Source organism: Trachypithecus francoisi, unplaced genomic scaffold (genome assembly GCF_009764315.1).
Source record: "Trachypithecus francoisi isolate TF-2019V2 unplaced genomic scaffold, Tfra_2.0 Lachesis_group7, whole genome shotgun sequence".
In the NCBI taxonomy this organism is placed as follows: Eukaryota; Metazoa; Chordata; class Mammalia; order Primates; family Cercopithecidae; genus Trachypithecus; species Trachypithecus francoisi.
The window spans coordinates 66,500,434-66,519,929 of NW_022681472.1; the positions used below are offsets into that span (position 1 = coordinate 66,500,434).

At 36.6% G+C, this 19,496-nt stretch overlaps 1 long non-coding RNA gene across 3 annotated transcripts; it reads right to left on the minus strand.

Annotated features, from left to right (window-relative positions):
* Positions 1-1,068: 1,068 nt before the first annotated feature.
* Positions 1,069-19,251, minus strand: LOC117079452. Of its 3 annotated transcripts, none has more exons than XR_004435452.1 (3): positions 19,141-19,251; positions 15,643-15,820; positions 1,069-1,257 (listed from the first exon to the last, which is right to left on the minus strand). It is a non-coding gene; the product is annotated as an uncharacterized LOC117079452 (long non-coding RNA). The 3 variants fall into 3 exon arrangements; XR_004435450.1 differs by lacking the exon at positions 19,141-19,251 and adding an exon at positions 16,425-16,559; XR_004435451.1 differs by lacking the exons at positions 1,069-1,257; positions 19,141-19,251 and adding exons at positions 9,182-9,282; positions 16,425-16,559.
* Between the last annotated feature and the right edge of the window lie 245 nt (positions 19,252-19,496).

Below are 19,496 nucleotides of genomic sequence, written 5' to 3' on the forward strand. Positions count from 1 at the left end.
TCTAATATTCATTAAAAACATCTATATTAATTTTTATATCCACTCTTCAAAATCTCAGACATTTCTGAAGTCCTAAGAATACAAAGAAACAAAACATACATTGCCATGCTGACTTTCTTTCTCTAAAAAAAATATTCTGTATATTAGTTTCATCATTGAACTTTTGTATTACTGTTACTTGATATAGTTATTTTAGAAATTAAAAGTTACAATCTGTTTTTCCATTATATTTTAATTGGTATGTCAGTTTGTTCTCATATAATTATGCATTATGTGTACTTCTGAAGCAATTCCAAGTACATTTTACTTCATTGAAAGATGACTGTATCAAAAGATTCAAAATATTACCAAGAATAAGATAAATATTTACTTACCTTATTTTACAAAAATTACAAAATTACATAATTTTACATCATGAAATTAATGATAAAACCATTTTGTTAACATTCTCAATCTTTTTGATGGAAGGACTTCTCAGCCTCTATTTTTAACACAGATTTCATGTGTGCATAAAGCTGTGATTTTTTAATCCTTTTTTTTATTATTGTACTTTAAGTTCTAGGGTACATGTGCACAACATACAGGTTTGTTACATATGTATACATGTGCCACGTTGGTGTGTTGCACACATTAACTCGTCATTTACATTAGATATATCTCCTAATGCTATCCCTTCCCACTCCCTGTACCACAAGACAGGCTCCGGTGTGGGATGTTCCCCTTCCTGTGTCCAAGTGTTCTCATTGTTCAATTCCCACCTATAAGTGAGAACATGCGGTGTTTGGTTTTTTGTCCTTGCGATTGGTAATGGGGTGGCTTTGTGCATCACAGAGTCCATGGCAGGGACCAACATACAACTTCATGGAACACAAGTTAGTCAGACATTTTCCCCACCACTACCCTATGTGTGAAAGAGTTGGTTGCTACTAGATATCCATGCCCTTGTGCACTCAATCCTTCGCCCCCAACCTCTGTATTGTGCCATTATGCAACAGTAGAATAGTATAGAATACTTCCCCATCCTGTTGCCTTCAGACCTTGTTATTTGATTGAGACTGTCTTAAGCCAAGGTATGATAAATAATTATTAGCTTTTACTTCCCCTCTTGCACTCTTGGATTCACATGAGAAGGCAGCTGACATCTTCTGATTCAAGGAGAATGCAGAGACATGTGGAGTAGAATTAATTCACCCTTAGACCTGGAAAGTCCAGCCATTCTTCAACTTGAAGCAGACCTTCCCCCAGTGAGCTGCAGACCTGTGAGCAAGAAAAATAATTCATAATTGTAACTGAGATTCTGGGATGGTTTGTTACACAGCAAAAGTTGACTAATACAGACCACAACATCCTGTCTAAAAATGTCTCCTTCTCCCTTCATTTTATAAATCAAATGTGCATTTTCCTTCCACTGAAACTTTCTAACATTCCTACTGCATTCATACATTGGGCCCTCCTAGCAAAATTCTCCATTATTATTTTAAAGTTATTCTCTGGAATATTCTTGCCTCTCTCATTACTTTATAAGTACTAACTTATGAAGTATTTGCAACATACACCTTCACTCTACTGGCTAGGTTAGTAGGCAAGTGCCTGAAGAGCATGAAGATGAAATGAATGCAAGTATAGATTCTAGAAAGAAAGATGTGGTTATGCTGTTCCATTTGCCTCTAGCCTGTTAAACTATATCTGTGGACCTAACTCTGAACACTATCTCCAAAAGAGTTTCAATTAACCAGATAAAATAAGCCATAACTTTAAGCAGAAACAAAATTCAAAGATTAAATCTACTAAATAAACAAGGTCTGTGCTGTTGTGTGTGTGTGTGTGTGTGTGTGTGTGTGAGAGAGAGAGAGAGAGAGAGAGACAGAGAGAGGGAGACAGAGAGACAGAAACAGAGAGAGGAGAGTTTTCTTAGGAGAAGGAAACAGATACAACATTTTGTCTTTAAATATTTGAGGAATATTTCTGTGGATGGAAAATAAACTTGCTCTGTGAAATATAAGTGGTGAGAACAAGATCCAATACCCAGAAATTTCTTCCCTGATTTGCAGAGATGCTGCTGCCATTTGGAGTCACTGGATATGGAATGGGTCACCTCAAGAAATGTAAATGTGCTTTCATTGGAGACTGTCCACAAAGATTATACCCACCTTTCATAAACATAATGTAAGAGATTCGTGCCTCACATAAATGATAACAATATCAATGAATGTTAATGGAGTGTTTAATTGCCACCACAACCAACCTTCAAACCTTCTTTCCTTCCTTCCTTCCTTCCTTCCTTCCTTCCTTCCTTCCTTCCTTCTTTTCTTCCCTCCTTCCTTCCTTCTCTCCTTTCTTCCTTCCTTCCTTCTCTCCTTTCTTCCTTCCCTCCTTCCTTCCTTCCCTCCTTCCTTCTCTCCTTCCTTCCTTCCCTCCTTCCTTCTCTCCTTCCTTCCTTCCTTCTCTCCTTCCCTCCTTCCTTCTCTCCTTTCTTCCTTCCTTCCTTCTCTCCTTTCTTCCTTCCTTCCTTCTCTCCTTTCTTCCTTCCCTCCTTCCATCTCTCCTTTCTTCCTTCCCTCCTTACTTCTCTCCTTCCTTCCTTCCTTCCTCCCTTCCTTCCTTCCTCCCTTCCTTCCTTCCTTCTTTCCTCCCTTCCTTCCTTCTTTCCTTCCTTATTTCCTGCCTCCCTCCCTCCCTCCCTCCTTCCTTCCCTCCCTCCCTCCCCACTGCTAGTAAAAAGCTATGATCATCAACTGTGCACCAGGATAATGTTCAACACGGGGGTTGCAGTGGCAAACAGACAGATGTGTTTTCTGACCTCATGGAGCATTCCTTTGAGTGGTAAAGACTGATAATAAAGTAAACTAATAATTAAGTATATATTATAATAAATGCAAAATATGAATAGAGAGCACATAGAGGGCATAGTTGATATATTTGAAAATTTGCCAGGGTTTTCCTATCTCTATGCTATTGCGTATTTTTTCACCAATCTGGTCTTGAGGCCTGTCTCATGATAGTGGCCATAAGCTCTAGCCTTGCCTGAACAGAAATTCAGGGGACTTAGTCTTGGATGACGACAGTATGCCTTTTATCAGATATTTCTTTATTCTGGCAGACTACCTAATGCCTAAGTGTCCAACCTGTGACAATGTATCCCTCTAGAAACTTATTTATACTAAGACACCATTGTGACTTTTGTTTGACCTGTGTTCGGTTTATTCCTATCAAGATATCAACTCTGTAGGAGGTCCTAACTGGGAAAGAAGTTAAGTTTGGGTGGTTTATTCAGGTAAAAGACAGAGTAGGCAACTCAAGAAAACAACATTAAATAGCAGAAACAATTTATTATTTACAGGTCCCAGAAAGAGAGGGCAGCATACCCTCGAGGACCAATGGGAAAAGGCTATTAGTCCAGGACATGCATGCCCAACCAGTGGGTGGGGAATGAACGAGAGTGAGCCAGAGATCTGTGTGCTGAAGTCTTTATTATAATCCATGGCATTACTTAGGTGAGTTTCCTGCAGCAAGTTCTGATGGTGGGTTTAGAGCAAGTGGGGATGAGTTCCATGGAGTCCGCTGTGACTGAGAGGCAGTCACTGTGGTGTATATGAGCAGTGCATGAGGTGTGTGGGGTCAATAGGTTATATCAAGCTTTTCCATAGGGAGATGGTCACCGGGAGTTGGTTGTATAAAGTAGATATCTGGATTGGACACATTAAGAAACTAGATGGAGGTGGAAAACTGTAAACAAGGGTGACTATGCCCTGCTCCTAATATGAAAAAATTAAACATATTCAAAATGGAGCCAAGGCAACATGAAATTATAATTTTCTATAAATCCTAATTACAGATAAATACACTGAGCTTCAGACAGGTTAACATCCAACAGCTAATAAGTGCCACAGCTAGATTTCAAATTGAGGTCTATCCAATCTCAATGTTTGCATTTCCATTGCACTTCAGTGGGCGGTGGAAGTAAGTCCCTAATAAGGCACTTTCAAACCCCAAGACGCTGAGATTCATATGACATATGCTGTGTTCACAGATATCAGTGATTCAACAGTAAAGCTGCTTTTGTAGCAACTGTTTAATTATTTTTAGTAGCATTAGAAATATTTTTCTAATTAAATACTGGTATGAAATTAAAATAACAAGAAATATGGTAAAGTATAGGCTATAAAGAATGGTGGGACCATTAGTCTAAACATAGTAACCTGCGTTTGTTTAAATACATAATGCTGTAAGATTTCCTGTGAACCCATTGAGAAGCTATGTTTTCTTTGTATTCAAAATCCTGCCACAAAACTTGGTATTTTCCCATAAAAGTGAATAAACTGATAAGGAGGAGTTATTTTCTGAGATACTTGCTGCAAAATCATGTAGACTGTAAATTTGTCTGAAGAATAGACCTGAATATTCTCTGTTATGTTCTTCTTAGGTATGGCATTCAATTAAATAATTACCAGGGATTTAACTGCAAGGCAACAAAAAGAGACAGTTGTGTATATGAAACACATGCTGAGTTTGCACTCAAATAACCTGAGTTCAAGTCCCAGCTCTAAGCCTCAATTATCTTTTTTCTATCTGTAAAGTAGGCATAACATTGCTGATTTCACAGGGTTGAATGCTGAAGGTTGAAAAGAAGTGTTGTGCTATCCATAGAGAAACATGTCTTTATGGCTGAAGCTGGAAGCCATTATCCTCAGCAAACTAACACAGGAACAGAAAACCAACACTGCATGTTCTTACTTACAAGCGGGAGTTGAACAATGAGAACACATGGACATAGGGAGGGGAACAACACACACTGAGGCCTGTTGGGGGAGTGAGGGGAGTATGGAGAGCATCAGGAAAAATAGCTGATGCATGCTGGGCTTAATACCTAGGTGATAGGTTGATAGCAAACCACCATGGCACATGTTTACCTGTGTAACAAAACTGCACATCCTGCACATGTAACTGAACTGGAACTTCAAGTAAAATAAAATTTTTAAAAAGATAGCATAAAAATGAAACATGCCCTGTTATAAAACCAAGCCCTAAGATATGCTGCATTTGTCTAGAATAATTTCAATAGTTTCTAAATGTTCAATTTTCTATATACAGTGAATTTAAGGTTGTATGTCTCCCATTACACATAATGTTGAATCTCCCTTACCTCAACAGTTAAGAATTGTCCGTTTATGACTTATGGAATTGTCTCTGTCCTAATCTTTCTTGGAAACTTTTTCTTTTGCTGCCCTACTAATCTTCTGTGCCCCATCCTGTTTCTATCTCATATCCGTTGAATTAAAATGGATGCATCTTTGTTCCAGGGTTGAAACTACGTTTAGGGAGCCCTCCTTTTTCTATCTGCATTTTCTTAAATGACATCTCCCACATTCATGGATTTGTGTTGCTCTGATTCTCACTGTTTCTAATTTGGTTCTGATTACAATTTTCAATCTGCTGTAACATGAAGAATGCGTGCTCTCTTTTAATATGTGCTGTGTGAAGTGCCTACCTGTAAAGCCAGAAGTAGTAACCTTTTCTAGCAGGGAAGGGGCACCTGGGTTGTTCTGGATGTTGGTTGTAAGTGAATAACATTCATTTGGTCACAACCTGAGAAAGCCCTCCCTGCTGTGTAGATGTCAATGACTTTAGGACGCGCACTGTGCTGTGCTGCACACATTTCTCTAGTATGCTGCAGCCTCCGATGTGTTGTTTAACTGTTTCACGTCCAGTATGTGAAGGCTGTGTAAGTGTTTTAAAATCTTTAAAATTCTCCTTATGGAAATTTTGTAATTTTGTATTATTACTATCAGTGGCATCACCATTGTGAGCTCATGTGCTTTTCCTATATCACAGAGCAGGCGACTGTCTATAGGAAAGGCTCTTCCCTCTCAAGTTGCTGCCTAATCTTGAAATTACTGGTACAAACATATTATATATTTATTATTTTGGATTGGATTCATTTAATAAAATATTATCAAACACCTTTTATGTGCTAGGCACTCACTCATGTTCTGAAAGGTATAGTCATTGGTATTATACTATCTACATTTAAAAAATACGTTTAAAGGGATCATGGGGTATTATCATTGCCCTTTAATGGATAAATATTAATGAGTGTTTAAATACCTTGTAGGTTATAATTCTCAAAATTGTCCCTCGACCAGCATCATTAGTATCACCTAGGAACTTCCTGGAAATACCCTGCTAACTCAGCATCACTTGGGAACTTTCTGGAAATGCCCTTCTAAATCAGAAACTCTGGGGGTGGCTCCCAGCAATGTGTGTTTTAATAAACCCTCCAGGTGATTCTGATGATCCTTGAGTTTGGAGCCCAGTGTTTTACAGGATGCCAGTTATAGAGACAGTGGCAACGGTGATGGGAGTGGGGAGGTAGAAGAGTTGAATTTTGATCATCTTAGGAGAAAATAAGTAAATGGTATGCACTTCCGCTATGTAAGGAAAGGACTTGGCCGGAACAATTCAGTAAAGGGATGTGGAAAGACTGAATTTTACCACTTAAATAGAGGGTGTCCAGATGAACAGAGATATGAACAGCGAAAAGTATGAATTAAAAAGCTACTGAAAACTTACTTCAGGTATGTCATTATTATACTCAGAGATGGTTGACTCAGTAGTGAACATTGTTGACGTTTGAGCCCCAGTCTGTCCTTGCAGGCAATGTTGCAGTGTCTGTGCTTATGGATCCTTAAAGCAGCACACGTTCTATAAATGCTTTGGTGTCATACTGTCTTTTATTCTGCTGTAACTGGCATATCTTTCCAGTTGGCTTTGTTCCTGAAATTTCTTATGTTGATAACTTGTCCCACTGAAGGTGTCATCTGCAGTAATTCACATACCACAACTATAAAAAGGATGTGATAACATAACCACTAAGGAGAACTTTAGCTTTGTTGATATAATTACTCTTTGTAGGTCTTCTGAAAGATATTCTGGTTTACTCATGTATGTGTGAATATGTATTTTAGTGTAATATACATAACTATGTGCATGTGAGTGTATTTTTCCAGCGACCTGCTTAGAGAGATAAAGGCAATATAAATTTTATTTCATTACCTATGATGAAAATGTTTGACTATAAAAGGTTTCTTTATTCAAGTTGCTAAGAATGTTCCTGCTTTTAGTCAGTTCATGGCACTTGCATTGTCAGCATACACTTTATAGAATTTCTCCTGTGAAGTTCTCATTAACTTATATTAGTGTCCAAGCCATTAAGTTTGGATTTAGACTATAAAGGGAAAATAAACCAGTCCTTCGCTTCATTATTGATTATAGTCATCCAAATCTCCCCTTCTCAGTGGCAAAGGCCCTCATGGTCATTAATATACTCATTCTTCTTTAATTACTGATTGTAGGCGCTTCCAACTACACTTTCAGATTGCATTGTGTCATGTTGCTATTAAATTAAAAACAAATAATTCTTCATTTAGTTAATGAATACACCTTAGGGACTCTCAATAAATATTAATTAAATTGGGCCGGGCGCGGTGGCTCAAGCCTGTAATCCCAGCACTTTGGGAGGCCGAGACGGGCGGATCACGAGGTCAGGAGATCGAGACCATCCTGGCTAATACGGTGAAACCCTGTCTCTACTAAAAAAATACAAAAAACTAGCCGGGCGCGGTGGCAGGCGCCTGTAGTCCCAGCTACTCTGGAGGCTGAGGCAGGAGAATGGAGGGAACCCGGGAGGCGGAGCTTGCAGTGAGCTGAGATGGCGCCACTGCACTCCAGCCTGGGTGACAGAGCGAGACTCCGTCTCAAAAAAAAAAAAAAAAAAAAAAAAAAAAAATATATATATATATATATAATTGTATTTCATGTAGTTATGATTCTATTTGAATAACACAATCTGTGTCCAGATAGAACAAATAGTTAGGAATACTGGCAGGTATGTTTTATTTGGAAGAGTGTAGAGTATGTGCTTGTCTATAGAAAAAAACAGGGCAGTGTAGACACAGCAGTGGTCAAGGGAAGCATTATAAATCTCCAAATCCCAAATATGAGTTTGGTCAAAAGATGGCAAACTTTATAAATTTCTTTCAATTAGTTAGAGGCCATGGAAAATAAACTGTAATTAAACTGAACATATTTTCTTCCTTCCCCCTACTCTTTCACTTTTCCTTCTTTCCTTGAACATTTACTTCATTCCTTGTATTTACTTATAATACACACACATCAATTGTGAAAATGCAGTGTAGTGAGGAGTACTTTATGAAACTAAAATGGTAAAAAGTGGAGCTCTGGTCTTTACTTGCTGGCTTTGTATTTTCAGACAAGTTACTTTATATCTAGGATTTTAAGTTTTCCCTTCAGTAAAATTTCTGTGAAATTTACCTGTAGAAAGGCAGTGTTTTATCTGTGCATTTCTCACTCAGTAACACTTGTTGATTATCTACTATGTTGCAGAGACTGTGCTGTGTGCCCTAGTGGATGCCTGTGATTCCCTGACATGTACAAGATACATTGCTAGACTCAAACAGGAAAATATATTAGAAGAGCAAGGGGGATAATATTTAAGATTTTAAATATCCAAGTGCTCTGTAGGCACTCATTTAATTCTCACTATGATGTTGTGATGTGGGAATAATTATAAAGCAATGCTAAAAGAGTAAGGAACTGAGGCTGAGCTCAAAGATTATTTAGAGAATTTTCCTAGGTAATACAATTTTGAGGTGGTAGAAATGGACTATAAACCCACAAAATCTTATCATAGAGCTTGGGATCTTAAAAATATTGCCTCTTGGCCGGGCACAGTGGCTCACACCTATAATCCCAGCACTTTGGGAGGCCGAGGCTGGTGGATCACGAGGTCAGGCGTTCTAGACCAGCCTGGCCAATATGGTGAAACCCCATCTCTACTAAAAATATAAAACTTAGCTGAGCATGGTGGTGTGCACCTGTATTCCCTGCTACTCAGGAGGCTGAGATAGGAGAATCTCTTGAACCCAGAAGCAGAGGGTCCAGTGAGCCAGGAATGCACCACTGCACTCTAGCCTGGGCAACAGAGTGAGACTCCATCTCAAAAAAAAAAAAAAAAGGCTTCTTTCACTCTAAATACACAATATAATATTATTATATGCTATGTATACACAAACTTGTACATATTGTAAAAGGAATCATATACACAAAATTGTACATAGGATAGGTAGCTATATTTATATCCCATTTTGTTCTAAGATTTTTTTTTAAGACAATACAAACATAATATTTATATTCCACTTTGTTCTAAGGTTTTAAAAGGTGATCATATATAAATAATTCAGCCCACGAGTATCTTCCAGTCTCCTAGGAAACACAAATAAAATATAATATTAGAGACATGTACGAAGTCCTATGAAAATGCTAAATAAGGTAAAATCAACTGCCTAGATAACCTAAACAAACTGTTTCAGAGGAATAAATATTTGACCTGTGCGTGGGAAAACAATAGGCATTTACCAAGAACCGAAGGAGGTGAGGTGAGGGAAAAGTATTCCAGGCAGGGGGTAACATGAGCAAGGACATGACTTTGGAGTTGCAGTATCATAGGATAAAATATTTACTGAGATGTAAGTATCCCATGGATTAAAGAGGGAACAACACTGAGCTGGAGAGAGGTCTTCTAAGGTCAATGTAAGTGCCCAAGCAAGAGACTATATTATCTCCAATTTACAGATGAAGAAATTGGCATAGAGAGACATTATAATTCAATGTCTTGTCATTCATGAAAATCAACAAAGAGGACTTCACTTACATCTAAATCTGGTAGGCTTATAACTCTAAAATCATACTCAATTATAAAAAATCAAACTTATCAATGTGTGAGAGCGGTAGAGGGCACATCAAAGAAAGCCAGAAATGACAGGAGAGTAGTGAAAAGCTTATCAGTGAGAAAAGTCATAAGAAAACAATACTCTTCAACTGGGAAGTTGTTGTGAAAGCCGAAGAGGTAGAGAAGATTTTAGAATTGCTGACATTAATAATATTACAGTGAATCATTTAGAGATACTCAAACAATTCTGAGGATTAAGGGGAGATTAGATAGCATATGTTTTAGCAGAATAAAGAGGTAAGTGATTACAGAGTAACATAGAAATTATCATTGAATGGCTAATACTCATGTTCAGGTTAATCTGGAAGGTAAATGGAGTTAGGACACCTAGGAGTTATATACCCAGTAACAGAAATATGATATATATGAAATCTAGTGAGGCATTTGACATTATTTTTCTTGTTTACTCTGCTCACAAAAGGAAATATTTTAGCTAGAAGATAGTGTGATTATATGAATAAGTGACTACATGCCTTATTATATTCAAGAAGTGCTGAATAATTGGTTGATTCATTCTTGGTGTTACTCTGATTCAGCCATACTGGCTTTTTTTGTTGTTCCTTGAATAGACCAAGAATAATTATACCCCATAGCTTTGCTATTTTTCCTCACCTAGATATTGTAATAGCTTTTTATTTCACTTCATTTAAATCTTTGCTCAAATATTACCTTAGGAAGGTCTTCCCTGGTCACTTATTTAGAATACACATACTTATGCTCAATTTGCATTATCATAGATTTTTATTTCTACATAGCACTAAACAGTAGCTACCATTATGAACTTACTTGTCTCTACCACAAACATCAGGACTTGTTTTTAATGTAATAACTTTGACTCTACACCTACTGGCATACAGTATATAACTCAGTAGTTATATAAAGACATAGATGGCTTTTCAAAACGATGGAAACTCCAGGGAAGATGGCAGAGGGAGTAGATATGTTAGAAAAAGCTCTATGCATTTTTAATACAATGCTTGGAATAGAGGCATAATGGTCAATTTCTGTTTACCATATGCTCTAAATAGGTTATTTGAATCAAACAGATGAATGACCCAAAGCTAGCAAAGAATCCCTAATGTGATGCACTACAGCATTGTGACTCAGAAAGATTTCAAATAAAATGATGAAATAGGCTACATCGAAGAAAGTGAAATGTAACAGGAAAACTGTGAAAACTACACTTGAATGTAACAAACAAAACTGCATTGAATTCAAGGGAGATGATGGCACAATTAAAACTAATTCATAATGAAACAAATTCAACCTAGTCAAGACATGGAAATTGTAGTAAACCATAAATTGTATTATTATGTAACAAGGCTATTATAAAAATTGAGTCAATATGTGGCTTTTTAAACTAAAGTAGTGTCTAAAGTACTAATAATTCCATTATAGTGTATGTTAAATATAGCACATCTGAAGTTTACGCTTCAAATTATGCATTCATTCATTTGATTAGTAAATATATATGGAGTGTCTACTATGTGTTAGGCATTGTTCTCAGTACTGAGGATGGGGTAAGCATATCTCCACACGTGATATCTTTGTGATAGTATGTTTTTTGTTTGTTTGTTTGTTTTTTGGTTTTTGTTTTGTTTTGTTTTGTTTTTTGACACAGAGTCTTGCTCTGTCGCCCAGGCTGGAGTGCAGTGGCGCAATTTCGGCTCACTGCAACCTCCACCTCCTGGGTTCAAGCAATTCTCCTGCCTCAGCCTCTTGAGTAGCTGGGATTATAGGCGCCCGCCACCACGCCCAGCTAATTTTTGTATTTTCAGTAGAGACGGGGTTTTACCATGTTGATCAGGCTTTTCTCGAACCCCTGACCTTGTGATCCACCCACCTCGGCCTCCCAAAGTGCTGGGATTACAGGCATGAGCCACTGCGCCCGGCCCAATAGTATGTATTTTTGAACCAGCGGAAGGCTACTTACTCCCCTCTCTGCACCCCAAGTTTATGGACTTATTGACAAAGCATTGGCGTGCATTTAGCAATAATATATATGATGAGGAAAAAAGATGAAATCAGTAAAAACAAGAAGGTTTATCTGAAGTATTTGTATCTTAGGTATTTATGATTTTTTAGAGAGTAAAAAATGTATTGTGTATTGCTCTGAAGTTGAGAACTAAAACCAACGGATGAATTTAAACATTAAATAGGACTTACGTCTGCACAAGTCCAAATTAACTATCTCTTGACATCACTCTCCTCAAAGTACTAATCTCTCCATCTGTAAATTTCTTAAACACAGAAGAGAATTTCGCCTTCAAGAGTAGTTTAGGCATTCTTTATTAGAGTTCGGAACAGGTCATTTCCAATTCTAGATTTCTGTGAAAATGAATTAGAATCTCTGAAGCAGATTCCAGAAGGACAACCGAAATGTGGTAAGTGGGTGGTGATCAGAGTGTGTTTAGAAAAAGAAATTTTACAGTCTGTGATCTCAGAGTTTAAAACCTTCTGAATGACTTACAAGATCTCTGGTAGGCCTGTGCTTATTTTGTGAGGCTGAGGGGAAGTGAAGCACAGTCCCGAAGTCAAAGATAGTGGTAGGAAATTTGTGAGTAGACTAAAAAAGAGAGGAGGGGTTAGAATAGGGAGGAAAATTGTGACTCAGTTACTAAAGCCATTAAACTTTGAAATGAAGGCAAGTAAAAAGGTGTTTGTATGACTAATGTGGAAATTTTAAAAAGCTGAAAGTTGTAGCAGAATATTCCAATCCCCTTTATAAACTTACTTTTCTTTGTGGAAGGTGGGAAATGGTACAGTGGAACTGGTGAAGATTTGTGGGAAAGGATGATATCAGGACGAATACAGGTTTCTTGGAAGTAAAGAAATGGGAAGAACTTTCATGAAGTAGGTCAATGCCGCAAGATGATTTTATTGAAATCAAGTAGAAATATCAAAGAAATGTAAGATTAAAGATGGAAAAAACTTTTAGAATATTAACTTGAGCTATATAGCCAACAAATCATAGAAATTGCTAGAGGGAGAGATTTGCACCCAGGTGAGTAATTAGGGATAGTGGGACGATAGAAGCAGAGATCTAATGGGAAGACTGGGGGGAACTATTAGAAAGGTATCTCTTAAAGGTTGATGTGGAAATGGCTGAGCAGGGTAATTTTTGCAATTTGAAGATAATTCCTTCTCAAATTTTATTGGTTATGCCAATGTTGATTTGAGAAAATATGTTTTTGGGTAAGTGGAAAATACATTCCCTTCTTTGACTGATCAGAGGAGATAACAGATAGTGGTTGGGGCAGAAGTAAAGATTAATTGGTAAAAGAGGTATAATGACTCCAAAAAATTAACTATACCTGTTAACTTAAGAAGACATATTAAGGCTGCCTGGGAAAGAGTAAAATTATGTCTTCAAAGTCAAGTTAATTGAGTAAAGGAATTTTATATATTATAACTTGCCAATTGTGTGCACTGCTTCATTTCAAGATCCCTTGCACTGTGGCAGAACATAGACAGAAAAATATTGTGATGAAAGGCACAGAATGTGGAGTGATACTTCCTGGGTTTGAATCCAAGATCTGTAACTTACTCACTACCATCTAACTCTGAGCAAGATATATAACATTCCTGTGACACAGATTTTTTTTTTTATTTATAAAGTTGATATTCTAAAATGCACTTCACATAGTTATTGTGAGGATTAAAATGAGTTGATAAGTGGAAAAAGGAAAAATGTAAACATTTCTGATATATAATGAATGTACTGTATAGGATAGCTATTAAAATTCTAAATAGATGGCCAAGTGGACTGGTGCACCTTTTTATAAGATTATCCGTTGTTGTTGAATCTTATTACTATAGGTCTTGTCAAGAGGCAAGGAAAACAAATGCAGAACCTCTTGATTAAGGATTTTTCTGGGGTCTTTGTTTATTACAGCTATTTTCTTTAAGGCACAAGTAAGTGGAAGAGTTATCTTTCATTTCTTTGCACTGATAAGATTGGCAGAATGAATAATAATTTTAAAAAGTAATTTATCTATATCCCTTTATGGAAATGTCTGTGTACCTTTTCTTATCAGAGATTTGGAGCTGCTTGTTTTCTTACATTATTAATGTTCTCCATGGCATCTAAAATGCCCTTTTACTCTAATTTGATCATTCTCAGTATCAGTCCCCAGGAACTTAGGAATCCATATTTCCATAAATGCAATCAAATCATCTTCTCCTTTAGAATTCACCGACCTTAGAGTCTAGTAATACACAATCAACTTCGGTTTTTTAACCACTCAATCTTGTTTAGCAAAACTTGATTAGATTCTATCATCCTACTCATTAAAAATTCCATCTGTTTAAAACTTCTTTTCTGTTTATAACAAAATTTCTTTCTTGATCTCTGCATTCTTTATGGCTTATTCGCTTTTTGAATTTTGTAATACAAAAAGAGTATTTGTGACATGTTTTTATTTTCTTTTTGCTTTAAAAAATATGACTTTTTAAAAGAAATTACATAATTTGTAATCTACAAATTAAGAATTCCAGAGAGGCTATCCCACTTGGCACAACAGAGGGATAGACTGAAATGAAATATAAAGAATGCACAGCATCGAGGGACAAGTTCAGCTAAAAAACACAAAAGAACACAAGGAAATTTTTTAAGATGATGGATATGTGTAATACCTTGATTGTGGTGAAGGTGTTTTAATTAAGAAGAAAAAAAAAAAAAGCAGAAGAATGGGAGGATTTTGACAATTGGTACCAAAAAGTTAGTCAAGGGATACTTCAAAACTTAAGTGAAACATTTGTCTGTAGGAAAGATGCTTAGAGGATGTATTGCATAGAAGTCCTTAAAAGGATCCAAGATCAAGAACTGGGAACAGCCCAAACACTGTGGCTCATGCTTGTAATCCCAGCACTTTGGTAGGCTGAGGCCAGTGGATCATGAAGTCAGGGGTTCGAGACCAGCCTGACCAACATGGTGAAACTCCATCTCTACTAAAAATGCAAAAATTAGCCTGGTGTGGTGGCGCACACCTGTAATCTCAGCTACTTGGGAGGCTGGGGCAGGAGAATTGCTTGAACCCAGGAGCCGGAGGTTGCAGTGAGTTGAGATCGTGCTATTGCACTCCAGCCTGGGTGACAGAGCGAGACTCCATCTAAAAAAAAAAAAAAAAAAAAAAACCCAAAAAACCCTGGGAAACACAGTCAAGGTAGGCTAGTATAGTGAGATGAGTATGGGCTCTGTAAAGAAAATTTCTTGATTTCAAACACCAACTCTACCAGTTATCTCTTTGGTAAAGTTACACAAAGTCTTTGAATGGCAAATTATTTTTCTATGAAATAGGAAGAACATAATTACTACTGAGTGTTGGATTAGATGATATGAAATTCCTAATTCATTGGTATAGACTTTATTTTTTAGATATTTTCACATTTTTCTGGCTCGTATATATATATATATATATATCTTTGAATGTGATCTACTGCAACATATTTTAGAGAATTAGATTTCAGCCACACTTCATTGTGTCCTGAATTTTGGAAGCATTTTCCATTTTTTTTTACCTAGAATGTTTCAACTGTCACATTGCTGACCTTGTCAGCCAATTCTAAGCTTACTCTCATTTACTCAGAGTCCTTCCCTGTACAGTGTATGGTGTCAACACATTTCTATTTTTCTCATAGTATATACTATTTTGTGAAATTATTTTGCTAATTTATTTATACGTTTACTGTTTGTCTCTCTCACTAGAATGAAAGTTCATTGAGAGTTTAGCTGTCTTACCTCTGTTCTGTAGACACTCAAATTCGATAGCAGTTTTTCTTTCACAAAGTAGGCAGCAAATAATTATTTTTTAAACAGATGATTAAATACTTACTAAATATGTGTAAGTACATAAGGCAGAACTTCTTCAGGACTTAACTGTTACTTGAGTAATAGAATAACCAGCTATCCAAGAAGAGTTGCAAGTAGCTTAAATAGTAGGAAAGAACTTATATTTCTTCTTTCAGGCTGTTTTACTTGGATAACCCAAATTTGCAGCAGGAATTCCTTCTCTGTGAAATAAATCAGTAAATTTATATTGATTACCAATTATGTACAAGGCATATAGATTATAAAGATGAACAAGAAATTGTAACTGTCTGTTAACCATTTACAATCTGGGAGAGAACCAAACATTAGAAAATGTCAAAAATTAAAGATTTAAGAATATCTATTAAATAATAAAACAGGTCATTTGTGCTTTTCCTTGATATTTTAATTATGAGAAAGTCCAATTGCTTAACATGCAACAGTGACCGAGAGATGGACAGTTATAGACTTCTTCAGGACTTATTGGCCACCCAAGAAAGTGGGCATTTAAAGAAATATTGAATTCTGATACCTAACTGAAAAAATGAAGTCTGCTTTTGGGAGCAAATGGATTAGAGTATACCCCCTAGCTCACTAAAGTCTCCTGACAAGTTCTAGAGTGTTCTGTCTCATTAAACTAATATTAAAGTATTTTACTACAACATCTAGTGCCAAGTCAGCTTTTAATAAACATGGGTTAAATTAATTAATGAATAAAAATAAACAATAAGAAGCCTAACTTTCCATGATTATATTTTGGGATGTGGATCTCAAAATCAGAATGTTAAAAATAGGATAGTAACTCACAGATATATGCCATTATTATCACATTTCATACTCAAGACTGAGGCACAAGATGATGAAGTGACTTGTCCAAGCTAGTTGCAGAGCTGAAAATCCAGATATTTTGCAACACCTTCTAACATTTTTTTCTTTTTATGTAACAGTACTAAAAAAAAAAAAAAAGTCACTGATGAAGCAGCGTATCATATCATGTAGGCTAGAAGTTTCTAATATAAAGAACATATGATAGCCCAGGTATTACAACTGAGGTGTGTGTGTGTGTGTGGTGTGTGTGTGTGTGTGTGTGTTTTATCAACAGATACCATTGCATTCAACAGATCCTCAAGATGGCCTGTATTATGTATTACCAATGATTAGGCCTTGAAGGATTTGGAGAGGCAGAGGTAAAATGGGCATTCTAGTAAGGTAGGAACGTTTGTGGCTAGTTCAGGGAGTACTGAGTTGTTTCAAATCTGACTTGAACATAGGATTCATTTAAGGTATAAATTGCAGAAAGAACAGGTAAATTAAAAACAGACTTTGTAAAATTTTGAACCTAGATGTTATTGACTGAGCTATGAGTATCAATTAAAGGATATAAGCAACTGTGGAAGATACTAATTTATTCTTCTTTTATTCTATGTTTTTCGATGCAATATGCATATGAGGCCTCGTAATGAAGTAACTATAAGAGAAGTGCATTCTATTTTAATCAGAAGGATAGACATAAGGGTTACAATGTAATTTTGGAAAGTAAACTAATTTTTCAAGACCACAGCAACTACGTTTATGGACTATAAAAAAGAAATTATATAATTTTTTTGGGAGGCCGAGACGGGCGGATCACGAGGTCAGGAGATCGAGACCATCCTGGCTAATACGGTGAAACCCCGTCTCTACTAAAAATACAAAAACTAGCCGGGCGAGGTGGCGGGCGCCTGTAGTCCCAGCTACTTGGGAGGCTGAGGCAGGAGAATGGCGGAAACCCAGGAGGCGGAGCTTGCAGTGAGCTGAGATCTGGCCACTGCACTCCAGTCCGGGCGACAGAGCGAGACTCCGCCTCAAAAAAAAAAAAAAAAAAAAAAAAGAAATTATATAATTTTTATGTAAGTGTTAAAAATTATTTATTTTAACTAATTAAAAATTCCTGTACTGTTTATTAAGAATTCCTTGTTCAATTAGTACATTCTTTTAATTTTAATAAAATTATGTTTAAATCATTGAATAATTTAATGTAAGTTTTTGTAGAGCTAATATCCTTCAAACTTTATTTAAAAATTGAGATTGGACCCTCTGGACAGAACAGGTAAACTGTGATTTCTTTGATAATGTTGATGCTTTCCCATGGTAAATATAGCTTTCCCATTTTTTTTTTTTTTTTTTTTTTTGAGACGGAGTCTCGCTCTGTCACCCAGGCTGGAGTGCAGTGGCTGGATCTCAGCTCACTGCAAGCTCCGCCTCTGGGTTTACGCCATTCTCCTGCCTCAGCCTCCGGAGTAGCTGGGACTACAGGCGCCAGCCACGTCGCCCGGCTAGCTTTTTGTATTTTTTAGTAGAGATGGGGTTTCACCGTGTTAGCCAGGATGGTCTCGAGCTCCTGACCTCGTGATCCGCCCGTCTCGGCCTCCCAAAGTGCTGGGATTACAGGCTTGAGCCACCGCGCCCGGCCCCCATTTTTTTATCTTATAAAATTCAATATATCTCGGGAAGAGGAATCTATGATATTATCAATAGTGTTACATTTTTCTCTACATTGCAACTCTTTTTACAGATGGATTTAAGACAGTATAAAAACACCTGTGAAATAAGGATGTTCTACATTGAAGTTGCATTTCAGAAGGCAATAAAGGTGGTTCAACTTCTTGATTTTGCCTGGGACCAGCATTGCTATCAATGCACATTTAGTAAAAAGTTGAAGGTTATGCTTTTACAGAAATGTTGATGAATTTTTACATCTTTCTGTACCTGGTCCCTTGGGCAATTGTGAGATAATTGGACCCAAATCTATAGTCTAAAATCGTAAAGAACATTATTAAATAAACTGACTTCCAGAGGGAGAAGGAATACTATGATTATCAAGGGTCTGCATAAAACATATATATACACACACATACACACACATATTATACATATATAATATATAATTTTTTTCTTAAATAAAACCATTTAGTCATTGTGTAAAGCTTATTTTAAAGAATCTCAATTAGGAATCAGCCCAAATAGAAACAAAAACAGTATTTCCTCTTCCCTGAAATATGGTAAGCCAGATGATATGTGGCAGAAAAAAAGTGTAATTATATTAAGTGGAGTAGACCAAATGGGGATGAGAACTGGAGCTTGACTTCAGGATCTAGAGGGATACGAGGCCAAACCCTGGTAAAGAACAGGTGATAGATTTTATTTAGATAAAACAAACAAAATTAAGATTACGGTGGCAAGCAATAGGTGCTAAACCTGGAAATAATTTGAATAAGATAATTAAGCAATAACTAAAGATAAATCCCAGCGCAGAAGAAACAGAGCAAGAAAAGAAGCTCAATATTTGTAAATTAGAGTAGGCAAACCATTGCTATTAGTTAAATCATTCTGTGATTTATGTAAAATATTTCTCTCTGGAGTTGGGATGGAAAATAGAGTCCATAACCTAAAGGTATCAAAGTACTGTGTTGGTTATTAAGGCTTAAATTTGAAAAGAGATGGTAGAACTTCATTAACAGCCTAAGGTACACAGAACACTTACCCTTAGGAAGTGCAGTAGTCCCACTAGAACCTGAGATCAAAGTGAAATGTACAAGTATCATTTGAAAGAAAAATAAATTCACCCTAAAATTAAATACTTATATACCTAAAGCTAAGGATGTTTCCTTAGCTGGGTTGTTTTATTAGCTAGGGTGCTCCTTTAGCTAGAGCCATGGGAATACTGAATTCTGCAGATGAGAGTCAGATAGTCTTAGTTGTGGGAAGAGAACAGCCAAGGGAAGCTGCCAGAAAGGGTGGAGATATGTAAGCCATTGCTCTGGGGAGTGTAAAGAAACAACAGACTCACTTTTTATTTATATTTTACTTTTTGAAGTTCTTTATTTGAAATTTGTTTCA